We start from the raw sequence: 11,850 nt of genomic DNA, 5'->3' as shown, positions 1-11,850 counted from the left end.
ACATTCATGCAGAAATTGACTCCCACTTTCATTTGAACCCTTTGCATTACAGTGAAAGCACCCTGAGACTTTCAAGTTCAAAACAAGTGCAAACGCATCATAAAAGTTTTTTATTTTCCCCTCTAGTAGTCTATTAACTACTAAAACCGGACTGAGTTAATGAGTGTTGTTTTTGTTAACTAAAACAAACTATTAAAAATTGTCTTCTGTAAATGAAATAAAAATACAAAGTGAAAAACTCAAAGTGAAAATGACAAACTAAAATATATAAGCCTAATATAAATATTAAAATTGATATGTGACAAAAGCACATAAACATGACAAAAGTACATACTAAAATAACTAAATCTTACCTAAAGTTGAAATGAAAACTGAAAATATACAAATAAAAGCTAATTTAGTAATTACTATAATAGAGTATGAATAATGCTAGGACTTGAGGACTGAATCAAACAAATCAGTTTTGTAAACTGGAAAGTTATTAAAAATGTTTTTTTTTTTTTTAAATCAGACATTGCTAGTTCTCATTTCTGCATTCAGAAATTAACTCCAGGATTCTTTTGAACCCTTTGCATTACAGTGACACCCACTTTTCACCCTGAGACTTCAAAAACAAGTACAAAAGCATCAAGAAAAATGTATAAAAATGATTTTTTTTTATAATTTTCTTCTCGAGTAAGCTGTTAACTCCTGAAATTGGATCGAGTTAATGAATCAGTGTTGTTTTAATTAAAACAAACTATTAAAATTGGAATAAATGAAAAACTGAAATAAGTTAAAGTATTAAAATTACAAACTAAAATATATAAACCTAAATATAAATATTAAAATAAACTAATATGTGACAAAATCACATAAAAATGACAAATGCACCTACTAAAATTACTAAAATTTAACTAATATTGAAATGAAAACTGAAAATATACAAATAAAAGCCAATTTAGTAATTACTATAATAGTGTATAAATAATGCTAGAACTCGAGGACTGAATCAAACAAATCAGTCAAACCAGTTTCATGAACTAGATCAACAAACTTATTCAAATGATCCAAATGATTTTTTTTTAAATCAGACTGCATTCAGAAATTGTACTTTTGAACCCTTTGCATTACAGCGAACCCACCCTGAGACTTTCAAGCGTCAAAACAAATACAAAAGCATCATGAAATTCTTAAAAGTTATTTTTAATAATTTTCCCCTCTAGTAAGCTGTTAACTACTGAAACCGGATCGAGTTAGTAAGTCGGTGTTGTTTTTAAGTAAAACAAACTATTAAAAAACGTTTTCTGTAAATGAAATAAAGATGAAAAGGTGAAAAATTTAAATAAGTTTAAAGGTCATTGCACACTCTGAAATTTTCGCACGTTTAAAAATAAATACGACCTCACATTGTGTAATACGAGTTTACACACTGCCTCTGAAACTTTCGTCTGTCATTAAAAAAATCAGCTCAGTTTCGATTTTCTGCATTTTCGTATCCATAGCAAGCATTTTGATAGGAGAGGATGAAGAATATGAAAAAAACCCCTAAAAAACATAAGAAAAGTGTGCAAGGACCTTTAGTTAAAGTATTAAAATGACAAACTAAAATATATAAACCTAAATATAAATATATTAAAATAAACTGACATGTAACAAAAGCGCATATTAAAATGACTAAAATGTAACTAATATTGAAAAGAAAACTGAAAACATGAAAATAAGAGTTAATTCCATAACTACTATAATAGTGTAAATAATACTAAAATACTGCAGTGAGTTAAACTCAAGTGCTGAATTGAACAAATCAATCAAACCAGTTTTGTGAAGTGCATCAACAGTCATTCAAAGGATCCAACTCGAAAGAATAATAATAAAAAAAAAAAAAAATCAGACATAGTTCTCATGAACATGCCAATAAAAACTGAGGCAGACATCAAAATATCCAATTAATAATGCCTTACGTTTAATCTGTTTATCTCACAAAACTATTGTATGACTTCTGAAGATTCAGAATATAAAGCATATGAATCAATTTTATTTCACTTTTGTGGTTTAAAGGAGAAGTTCACTTCCAGAACAAAAATGTACAGAACATCCAAGATGTTTGTGTCTTTCTTCCTTCAGTCGTAAAGAAATTATGTTTTTTGACGAATACATTTCAGGATTTTTCTCCAGATAATGGACTGATATGGTGCCCCGATTTTGAACTTCCAAAATGCAGTTTAAATGCGACTTCAAACAATCCTGAATGCGGTTGTAAACGATCCTAGCAGAGTAAGAAGGGTCTTATCTAACGAAACGATCAGTTATTTTCATAAAAAATAATACAATTTATATACTTTTTAATGTCAAAGGCTCGTCTTGTCTTACTCCTGAACTGTTTTTTTCCGGTTCATGACAGTTAGGGTATGTCGAAAAAGTTCCATCTCATGTTCTCCCTTAACTTCAAAATAATCCTATATTGCTGTTTTACCTTTTTTGTTAAGGGTGTTTGATCTTCCTTGCATGTTCACTTTGCAAAGAGTGGGTCGGTACTTCTGCAGCGATGTAGGATGATTTCGAAATGATTTTTGAAGTTGAGGGAGAAACTACGATGGGAGTTTTTCGACATACCCTAATAGTCTTGAACCAGAATACACAGAGTTCAGGCAGAGCAGGACAAGACGAGTGTTTGGGATTAAAAATTATTTCAATTGTATTTTTTAAATGAAAATAACCGATTGTTCGCTTGATAAGACCTTTCTTTCTCGGCTGGGATCATCTGGGATTTGGGATCGTTTGAAGCCGCATTTACTGTAAACTGCATGTTGGAAGTTCAAACTCGGGGCACCATCTCAGTCCATTATATGGAGAAAAATTCTGAAATGTTTTCTGGAAGTGGACTTCTCCTTTAAGTCTCAGTCCTCAATAAAAGGAGCAGCCATTGAAGTATCCTTCAGAAATTCTCTTTTTGTGCTAAAGTAGTCATATGGGTTGTGAATGACATGAGGTTGAGTAAATTTTGGATGAGTTATGCTTTTAACAAGCATTTACCTCAGTAATACAGTGATATGGATATGTCTTTGCTCCTTATATGCAGTACTCCTTAAGCATGCATGTGTTTGTATAAGTGAGAGTGTGGGTGAAAGTGTACCATCCTGTGTGCACAGAGGTGTGCAGTGTTCTCAGGGGGGAAGTGTTACCTGTCCTGTAGGTAACCCGATCTGTTGTTAGTATCTGTGTGGTGTCTGTGTTGTGAATGGCGGTTAGCCTGCTCCCCGAGGCTCTGCTGGGGAAGCAGCAATTGACGTAATCAAAGCATTTGGCTTGAAATGCGGCGTTGGCTGGCCTCTGAGTATACGGCTGAGTTTTACGTCTTTGTGCCTCTGTCGGGGCTTGCCTCGCACCTTAGCGAGCCAGTATATGGATGTCATTTGGCACCGCGTTACACTGCAGCAACCGCAAGTCAATTAATCTCCTCCGAAATGAGTCATCAAGTGTGGCCGACTGTTGTGCATTCGACTGGTTCAGGGGGCCTGTTTTGATTTTACACCAGTCCTTACTGTTATGACTCATACCTTTCGGCAGCTTGCGGGATTTGACATGTCGTCTGATATTGCGCTGTGCTTCGATGAACTTCAGCTCAGAGCAATCAAATCACTTATTTGGCAATCTTCATGCAGCTGTTTAGCAATTTTCATACATTTTTTCCAGTTTACCGTTAAGAACGGCATACTGGAAAAAAAATTCTCTTCAGCAGGGATGCGTTACATTCATCAAAACTGACAGTAAAGTCATTTGTATTGTTACAAAAAAAATTATATTTTAAATAAATGCTGCTTTTTTAAGCATTCTATTCATCAAAGAATGCTGAAAAACAATGCATCACAAAAATACGTAGCAGCACAGCTGTTTTCATCACTGATAATAATAAGAAATTTTCTTGAGCAGGAAATCATATTAGAATGATTTCTGAAGAATCATGTGACACTAAAGACTGAAGACTGAAAACCACAATTTTAAATTGTATATGCATGTATGAAGATATGCTTTCTAACATTTATGTATACATATGCGTGTCAGTACTTGTCCGTTATCTTTCTGGAGGAAGTTCAGAGAAATTCATTCCGCAAGCGCTCTGTTTGAGCCTTAGATATGACAATGTGTTGAAGTGGTAATTGCAGAGGGAAGTTTTGGAGCTTTTTGCTTGTTTAAGCATCACTTGTAGGTTAGTTAGTAAAATAAAAGGTCCTGTCCAAACTGCAAAGTCTATGTTATATCTCGCTTGTTCTATCTAAATGTATGTTTGTCCACTAGAATGTTGGGGGGGAATCAGAAGTCCCATGACTTTGATGATCTGTCTTAAATCACTCAGTCACTCAATACGACGGCGCGGTGGGGCCCCTGGGAGAAGACCACAGGGAAAGGTCAGCGAGTGCAGGAATGCCTCTTGAACTCCTTGGCTTTTCACATATGGACATTGAGTCCTTGTGCAACAGTCAACACCATAAATGACTGTTCTGATATGTTATACGCATGCTTTATATGCATATAAGACGGAGCCGTGTGGGAGATTACATTTAAATTATTTTGCATGTGAATCACTGTAAGAACTTTAATGTTATTCTGAGCACTAGGTATTGTTCTTAAGGTGGAAAGAAAAGAGTAACTTGATAACCAGACTAAGTTCACAGCCAGAATTAGCAATATTATTTTGTTTGTTTATTTAATAAATTTCTATTTGTTTTTGAAATCCAGTTTTACTACGACTCTACTGGACCATTTTGTGTATACGCTAAATCCCACATTGAGACAGGGAGCCCTGAATTATAAAATAAGAAAAACAAATTAACTGTCTGTGGATGCTAGATAATTCATAATTACATGCATGTTCCCTAGGGGAAGGATTCTACACTAGAAATGAGAATATTTTCAGCTGAAGCTCTCTTGTGCAAACAGTAAGTAGGATGGTTTGGCACAAAGCATGCTGGAATTAGGAACAGTTTTCCCCAGGTAGGCTGCTTACACAAAGTCATCTTAGCACACTAGCTGCAAGTTGTGCATTATAAAAGTAAAACAAGTAAAACAAGCATTATAGCTTATCATCGTTGTTATTATTATTAGTATATTAATTTTTTTTTTGCCGTTTTGTATAGTGCAGTGTGCACCTAGTTCAAAACCTGCTGTCCCCCAGATTAAAATGTTAGCATTTTCATATTTTTGTATAGAAATGTAAACGCAATAAAATGCACTGGCATGCATTATATTCAAGAGTCAACTATAATGAAGGTAGATTTTAACTGAAAGGTTGAACTCTTCACAGAACAAGTGCATTTTTCATGATTGACAGGGCAAGTCATATTTGCTTTATCTTATCTTTGATTATCCTTGATTATATTTGCTGGCCAAAATACACTGCCAGTCAAAAGTTTTTAGTTAAACATAAAAAATAAGTCTCTTCTGCTCACCAAGCCTGCGTTTGTTTGATCCAAAGTACAGCAAAAACAGTAACATTTTGATTTTTTTTTACTATTTAAAATAACTGTTTTCTATTTGAATACATTTTAAAATGTAATTTATTCTTATATTCAAAGCTAAATTTTCAGCATCATTACTTCAGTCTTCAGTGTCAAATGATTCTACAGAAATCATTCTAATATGCTGATTCAATGTTTAAGAAACATTTATTACTATTATTATCAATATTTGTGTTATTATCAACAGTTGAATACTTTTTTTCAGGATTTTTTGATGAATAGATCCAAAGATCAGCATTTATCTGAAACAAAAAGCTTTTGTAACATTATACATTATACCATACCAAGGATACCAAGGATGCTTTAAATTGATTAAATGATAATGAAGACTTTCTGTGATATGACATTCTTTTTATTGGCAAAAGATTTCTGTTCCAGATAAATGCTTTTTTCTAAACTTTCTATTCATCAGTGAAACCTGAAAAAATCTACTCAGCTGTTTTCAACATAATAATAAAAATAATAATAATAATAATAATGAATATTTTTGAGCAGCAAATTAGAATATTAGAATGATTAGAAAGATTCTTCTTTAAAAATCTTGCATTTAATGTTTTTTTTTTGTACATTTTTGTTAGTTACATTTTATGTTATTTTAGTTTCACAAATTGCTCATTTTTTATTTACGAAACTGTTTACTGAACTGTAGATTTTTTCCTAGACAATGACAGTAGAAATGTTCAAGTTTTTTAGTAGCAAACACCTACACTGAAAAAAATCAAAATATTCAGTATGCAAAATGTGCAAATTTGTTTTTAAATAAAAACAAATAATAATTTAAAATAACATGTTCTGAATTAATTCGATATTACAAAAATAACGTAATCACAGCATAGTAAAATATATGTGCTTATACAAACTGAAAAACAAACCGATTTAATGTTCATAATAAACGGGTCAGTAGCCTTTTCAGTCGGCCAGTCAGTTTCAATTTGTATGTATTGTCCTTAAAAGTTTTGCAAGACGTGGTTTCGAGTCCTCGTCTAGGATCAGCCTGTCCTCGTGGAACTGTCTTCGGAACACACGTCGGCTGTCCCCGCTACTCTAATTCGCGAACCGCGGCTGCGCACATATTTGGAGTAAGGTGCCTTGCCACTGGAGGCAGCAACGCAATGCGCAGCGCGCTATGTTGTGAATGAGGGATAGGATGACGTCAGTGCGCGAATGTCAACAATGTAGCGATTGAGAGTAGGCGTTTCATTCGAGTGTAACAAACAGAGGAGACGGAGCCGCACGCTGCAGAGATCACCACACACACATTTACATCCATACACACATTTTTAGAAACACTTTTACAACCATAAACGTGCTTTTTCCCCACCTAAAGAAATAGAAATATTGAAAGAGTGCAGCGCAAAACGTGATCTCCCTGCAGCCCGGGGGCTTTAGGAGTCTGCAAGGAAGTCATCATGTGAAAAAAAAAATTATTTGCTAAACGGACAAAAGGGCTGGATCACAAGGAAAAGAAACGAGGCTGAAGGTGAGTTGCATGATTGTTTTTTTTTTTTTCTTTCGTCCTGTGCGTTACATGTGATTCGTCTGGCGTAAATGGAAACGGACCGCCAAACTTGTGTTTTTGAGTGGGCTATTTCACAGCTACCAGGCACTGGGAGGCTTTGTGTCAAGAAATATTGGCAAATATCACTACAAGGGAAAAAAAACTCGACCGCATGGGTTTACTTCAACTGAAAACACACTCCCTTTTAAACGTAAGGTTACCACATCCTGTTGTGCAGCAGTGACAATAGTTTGAGTGTGTTTGCTAGTAGTGGGATGCACTGCGATCCCGGGGGGAGGAGGGGTCAGGCATGGCTTGTTTTCGCTTAAAGAAAAGAAGTTGTCACTCGGCCTTGACCGATCATAACAACGACGGAGACCCCCGGTGTAGATTCCCGCCTCCCTTGCTTCCTACTGAATGAATAAGTTGAGAAACAAAGCGGGTCGCAATAGTTAATAATTATCGCAGCGGTTAATATTATTATGATGTTTGCCACAGTGATTAGGCTACTCAATTAATATGTTTTACATAAATAAGCGTGGGGGTTTAAATTAGAGAGTAGGAGTTGCATATCAGCTCATCGCTGTTTTCAAAGACCAATCGGATAAAAATACACGGCTGGTCGGAAAATGTGCTTACTGCAGTGGGTTGTAAAAATGGGAAGCAAGCTGTCTTTGTTCTGCGCAGCTCATCTCTGATGTAAACCTCAGCCATTGCATTACCCACTCCGATTAATCCCCATAAAATCAGCAGAATATTTGCTGTGTAAGAGACGGCGAGCCTTATTTGGTTCAGCAGCCAATGCAAACGTCTCGACTACCATTTAAAGGAACGAGGGACCGTTTTCAGCGCGGGCGCGCTGGAATGCTGAATCTCCGGTCTTCATGTAACAGCAATGAACTTCTCTAGTGATGCAGGTGTTTCGCATTAAGTTCCGCGTTGAATTATGTGGCTAATTTAACGGACACCAGCAGTGGTGGATGTAATAAGCGCGGTGCGAGCGTTCGGGAATGTGATGTGATACTGATACTTACCTTTCTGCGATTGCAGAAATATTCGTAAATAAATTTTTAAACGTCATTTTTCCATCGCACATTTTTGGCATAGTGTATGTGGATGGGTCATAACTTGTTATGAATGACTTGGCTGTACTATATATATATATACATTATATATATATATATATATATATATATATATATATATATATATATATATATATATATATATATAATAGTATATATGTTTGTTTTTGTGCTGGGAATCCAAGACAATAATAATATGTATTTACCTATACATATATTTTTTCCTTTCTGACTAAATTCCTAACACAGTTCAAATCAGTCATTTAATTAATTAATTAATTCCGGTTATTCAGCGAGTGAGTTGACAGGCGTCTGAATGAATCAATGTTATGAGGGCATTGAAATGAGGTGATGCAGCAGTTTGAGCTGCGTGTGCATTCCTTTGTCTGCGGCGCTGCTAAACCATCCAGGATATTTTTCCTTTGCCCCAGATACATGACAGACTGAAATGTTCAACCGCCACCATATCGCCGTGCGTATTTTTGCATCAATTCCGAATGTTAAAATCATTTCCCATTGCCTTTATTGCATATTCATAGGATCGCTTTTTAAACACTTGTCCTTTTATGAAACTGTTTACACTTGCCCCCTCCCCCTTCTAAGCATTTAAGGTAGACTGTACCAAACCACTACTGAACGAACGTTCTAGTCTTACTTAAAAAGAATGTGATTTTATGTTTGTAAATCGATTCGAATGTATAGAAACACGTGCATAATATCGTGTTGCAGATATGACGCCATTGTTTTTTACAGTCATTTTTTTACAGTGTAATGCTTACAAGCTCAACACTAACCCTGTCCCTCCCCTGATGTAGATCACTGATATACATTTTGCATCAGCAGATCCCTTAAAGTGACAGTTCTTTAAAATAATGAACGTTCTGTCATTATTCAGGATACTCATGTTGTTCACTTTTTTTGTGGAACACAAAAGGAGATCGATGTTAGGTAGCCTAGAATGACAGTCTCAGTCACCATTCACTACCGTTGCATCTTTTTGCATCATACAATGAAAGTACATGGTGACCGAGACTGTCATTGTGCCTACATCTTCTTTTGTGTGTCGCACAAAAAAATTCCTATGGGTTTTGATTGCATGTAAATGATGCAAACCGACCTTAACAAACCTAACTTTAGTAAATGTCACAGATATTTGTGTTGCGCTGTAGGTCTGTGGTTCAAGGTACTTTACCTAAAGTGTATATGCTAATCAGTTTATTAGAACATATTTGCATAAATGAAGTATGTGTTTGCTCTTTATTCAGGGTTTAAATATAAATATTCTTTTTGCATCCTTTTGTAGAATGTTATTAGCTACTGAATATACACTACCAGTCAAAAGTTTTAGGACAGTAAGATTTTGAATGTTTTTTTTTAAAGAAGTCTCTTCTGCTCACCAAGTCTGCATTTATTTGATCCAAAGTACAGCAAAAACACTAATACTGTGAAATAATTTTAAAATTTAAAACAACTGCTTTCTATTTGATTATATTTTAAAATGTAATTTATTCCTGTGATCAAAGCTAATTTTTCAGCATCATTACTCCAGTTCTTAGTGTCACATGATCTTTCAGAAATCGTTCTAACATGCTGATTTGCTGTTCAAGAAACAGTATTATTATTGTCAATATTTAAAACATTTGAGTACATTTTTAACCATTCTTTGATGAATAGAAAGATAAGCATTTATCTGAAATAAAAAGCTTTTGATACATTATACACTATACCATTCATAAGCTTGAAGTCAGTATATATTTTTTTATTGCTTTAAATGGATCAAAACTGATGATAAACACATTTACGATGTTACAAAAGATTTCTGTTTCGTCAAAAGAAACCAAATTATAAAAAATATAAAATTATACTCAGCTGTTTTCAACATAGTAGTAATAAGTGTTTTTGAGCAGCGAATCAAAATATTAGAATGATTTCTGAAGGATCATGTGACTGGAGTAAAGATCCTAAAAATTCAGCTTTAAAATCACAGGAATAAATTACATTTTAAAATATATTTAAATAGAAAGCAGCTATTTTAAATAGTAAAAATATTTCAGAATGTTACTGTTTTTGCAGTACTTTGGATCAAATAAATGCAGGCTTGGTGAGCAGAAGAGACTTTTATATCCGATTTATACTGTGAAAAATTAATATTATAAATATATGGAAAATAATATGTGAAAAATACATTACGTTGCATTATGTTTTTTTTTTCTACTTTCTACTCCTCATTGTAATACTTTACTGTTAGATATATTATTTATTCAAATAGATTTATTTATTTTAATCAGGTTTTAATTTTTTTAATTTTATTATTTTACTTTATTTTAAATATTTCTTTAATTTATTTAGTTTCATTGTATTATTAGGTTGTTGTTTTTTTTATTTACAGCATTTTTCTAAACATTTCATAGACCCCCAAACACTCCAATGCAGCCAAACTGCTGTTAACAAACATAAATCTCCTCCTGTCCCAAGTAATGTAAGCTGTCTTGTTGAATTTGAACAGATGTACATTTTCTTCTATGGAAAGAAAGGGAGTACAAAAAAGCCTCTGTCAGCACTCATAATAAAATCATAATCTCAGGAAGGATGAGTCTGCCTGACCTGAGTCTGCACAGCGCAATTAACAGTTTCATTAATATCCCCCTCCATTACTAATATCCACCTTCAGCGTGTTCTCTCATGATTTGCTTTCTTGCTCACAACCGATCTGTCAGTTTTACTATAGAGTTATATACTCAACACATGCAAATTCTGTAAATGAATGAATTGTTTGATAAGAAAATGCCTGAATGTAGTCCATTCAAGATCACGTAACAGTTTAATAGCAGTTTTTTGTCTAAGCGTTCTCATGCTGGTGATTCATGAACTGATAGGTATTAACAATAATTTTTCTTAAGAGCCAATCCCATTGTCGTTGATTGTTTTGGATGGCATTGAGTAACAAGAGTAGGAAAACATACCGATATTTCACATCAGTCTCATTAATGCCTAATGATTGATATTGGATTAAGTAGATTTAAAACTCTCATGCATCACAGTACTGGAACAGCAGTGTTCTGGTACATTTAGGTTTTTGCAAGTTTTAGCATTTCTTCTGTCCTGCCTGTTTGAATAAGCCCACCAGTAAAGCTCTTCGCAGAGAATAAGAGCCTTGGGTATGAAAACATGTTCCCATAGCCGTCCCACGTCAGCACTAAGGCATGTTTGACCGAGTTCCAGCCTCTGCGAGGGAGAGAAAGGAAAAGAGAGAGATTGAGAGAGCAAGCTGAGCCATTTAGGTTCAGACGGGGCTTTTTGCTTTTCTCACATGGCGTTTGGGTGTCAGTGAGCGATTGGCATCATCAGTCACTTGCGTAGCAAGCGTGTCCAGTGGCACACGGACCCGCAGACAGTAGAAGGAATCTCTCTGTGTGTTCGCCCGCATCGGTGTTTGTGCCAAGGCAAATCTCACTGGCTGTTGCCACAGGCCAAATCCTGATTGGACTGTTTTGTTCTGAGATTTTTAGGATTGCCTGATTGTGTTCTTACCTTAGTCCGATTATAAATCAGTTAAATTCTCTCACTGAAAGTTTTGACTGTCATCCAGTGCTCCTAAATGGTGTTAAAACACAAATAAACAAATAAATAAAACCGATTGACAGGCCGGTCCACATCTGGCCTGAATTGAGCTCCAGTTAAAAACAACAAGCGCAAACGAGCAGGAAGTTTATGGGTGGAATAGTGGAAGCGTTCGCCTCATAAAAACCACACCAGGAATTCCGTAACA

At 34.8% G+C, this 11,850-nt stretch overlaps 1 protein-coding gene across 2 annotated transcripts in view; it reads left to right on the top strand.

Moving 5' to 3' along the window:
• Window positions 1-6,684: 6,684 nt before the first annotated feature.
• bach2b (BTB and CNC homology 1, basic leucine zipper transcription factor 2b) overlaps window positions 6,685-11,850 on the top strand; it is a 118,950-nt gene continuing 113,784 nt past the window's right edge. For both annotated transcript variants that reach the window (XM_051138120.1, XM_051138118.1), the window contains exon 1: window positions 6,685-6,978. The gene's annotated coding sequence lies outside the window, so the exon portion shown is untranslated. The remainder of the gene's footprint in view (window positions 6,979-11,850) is intronic.

This window comes from Labeo rohita, chromosome 20 (assembly GCF_022985175.1).
Source record: "Labeo rohita strain BAU-BD-2019 chromosome 20, IGBB_LRoh.1.0, whole genome shotgun sequence".
Taxonomy (NCBI): Eukaryota; Metazoa; Chordata; class Actinopteri; order Cypriniformes; family Cyprinidae; genus Labeo; species Labeo rohita.
The sequence above is the reverse complement of the archived record's forward strand: the minus strand, read 5'-3'. Positions and strand labels throughout refer to the sequence as shown.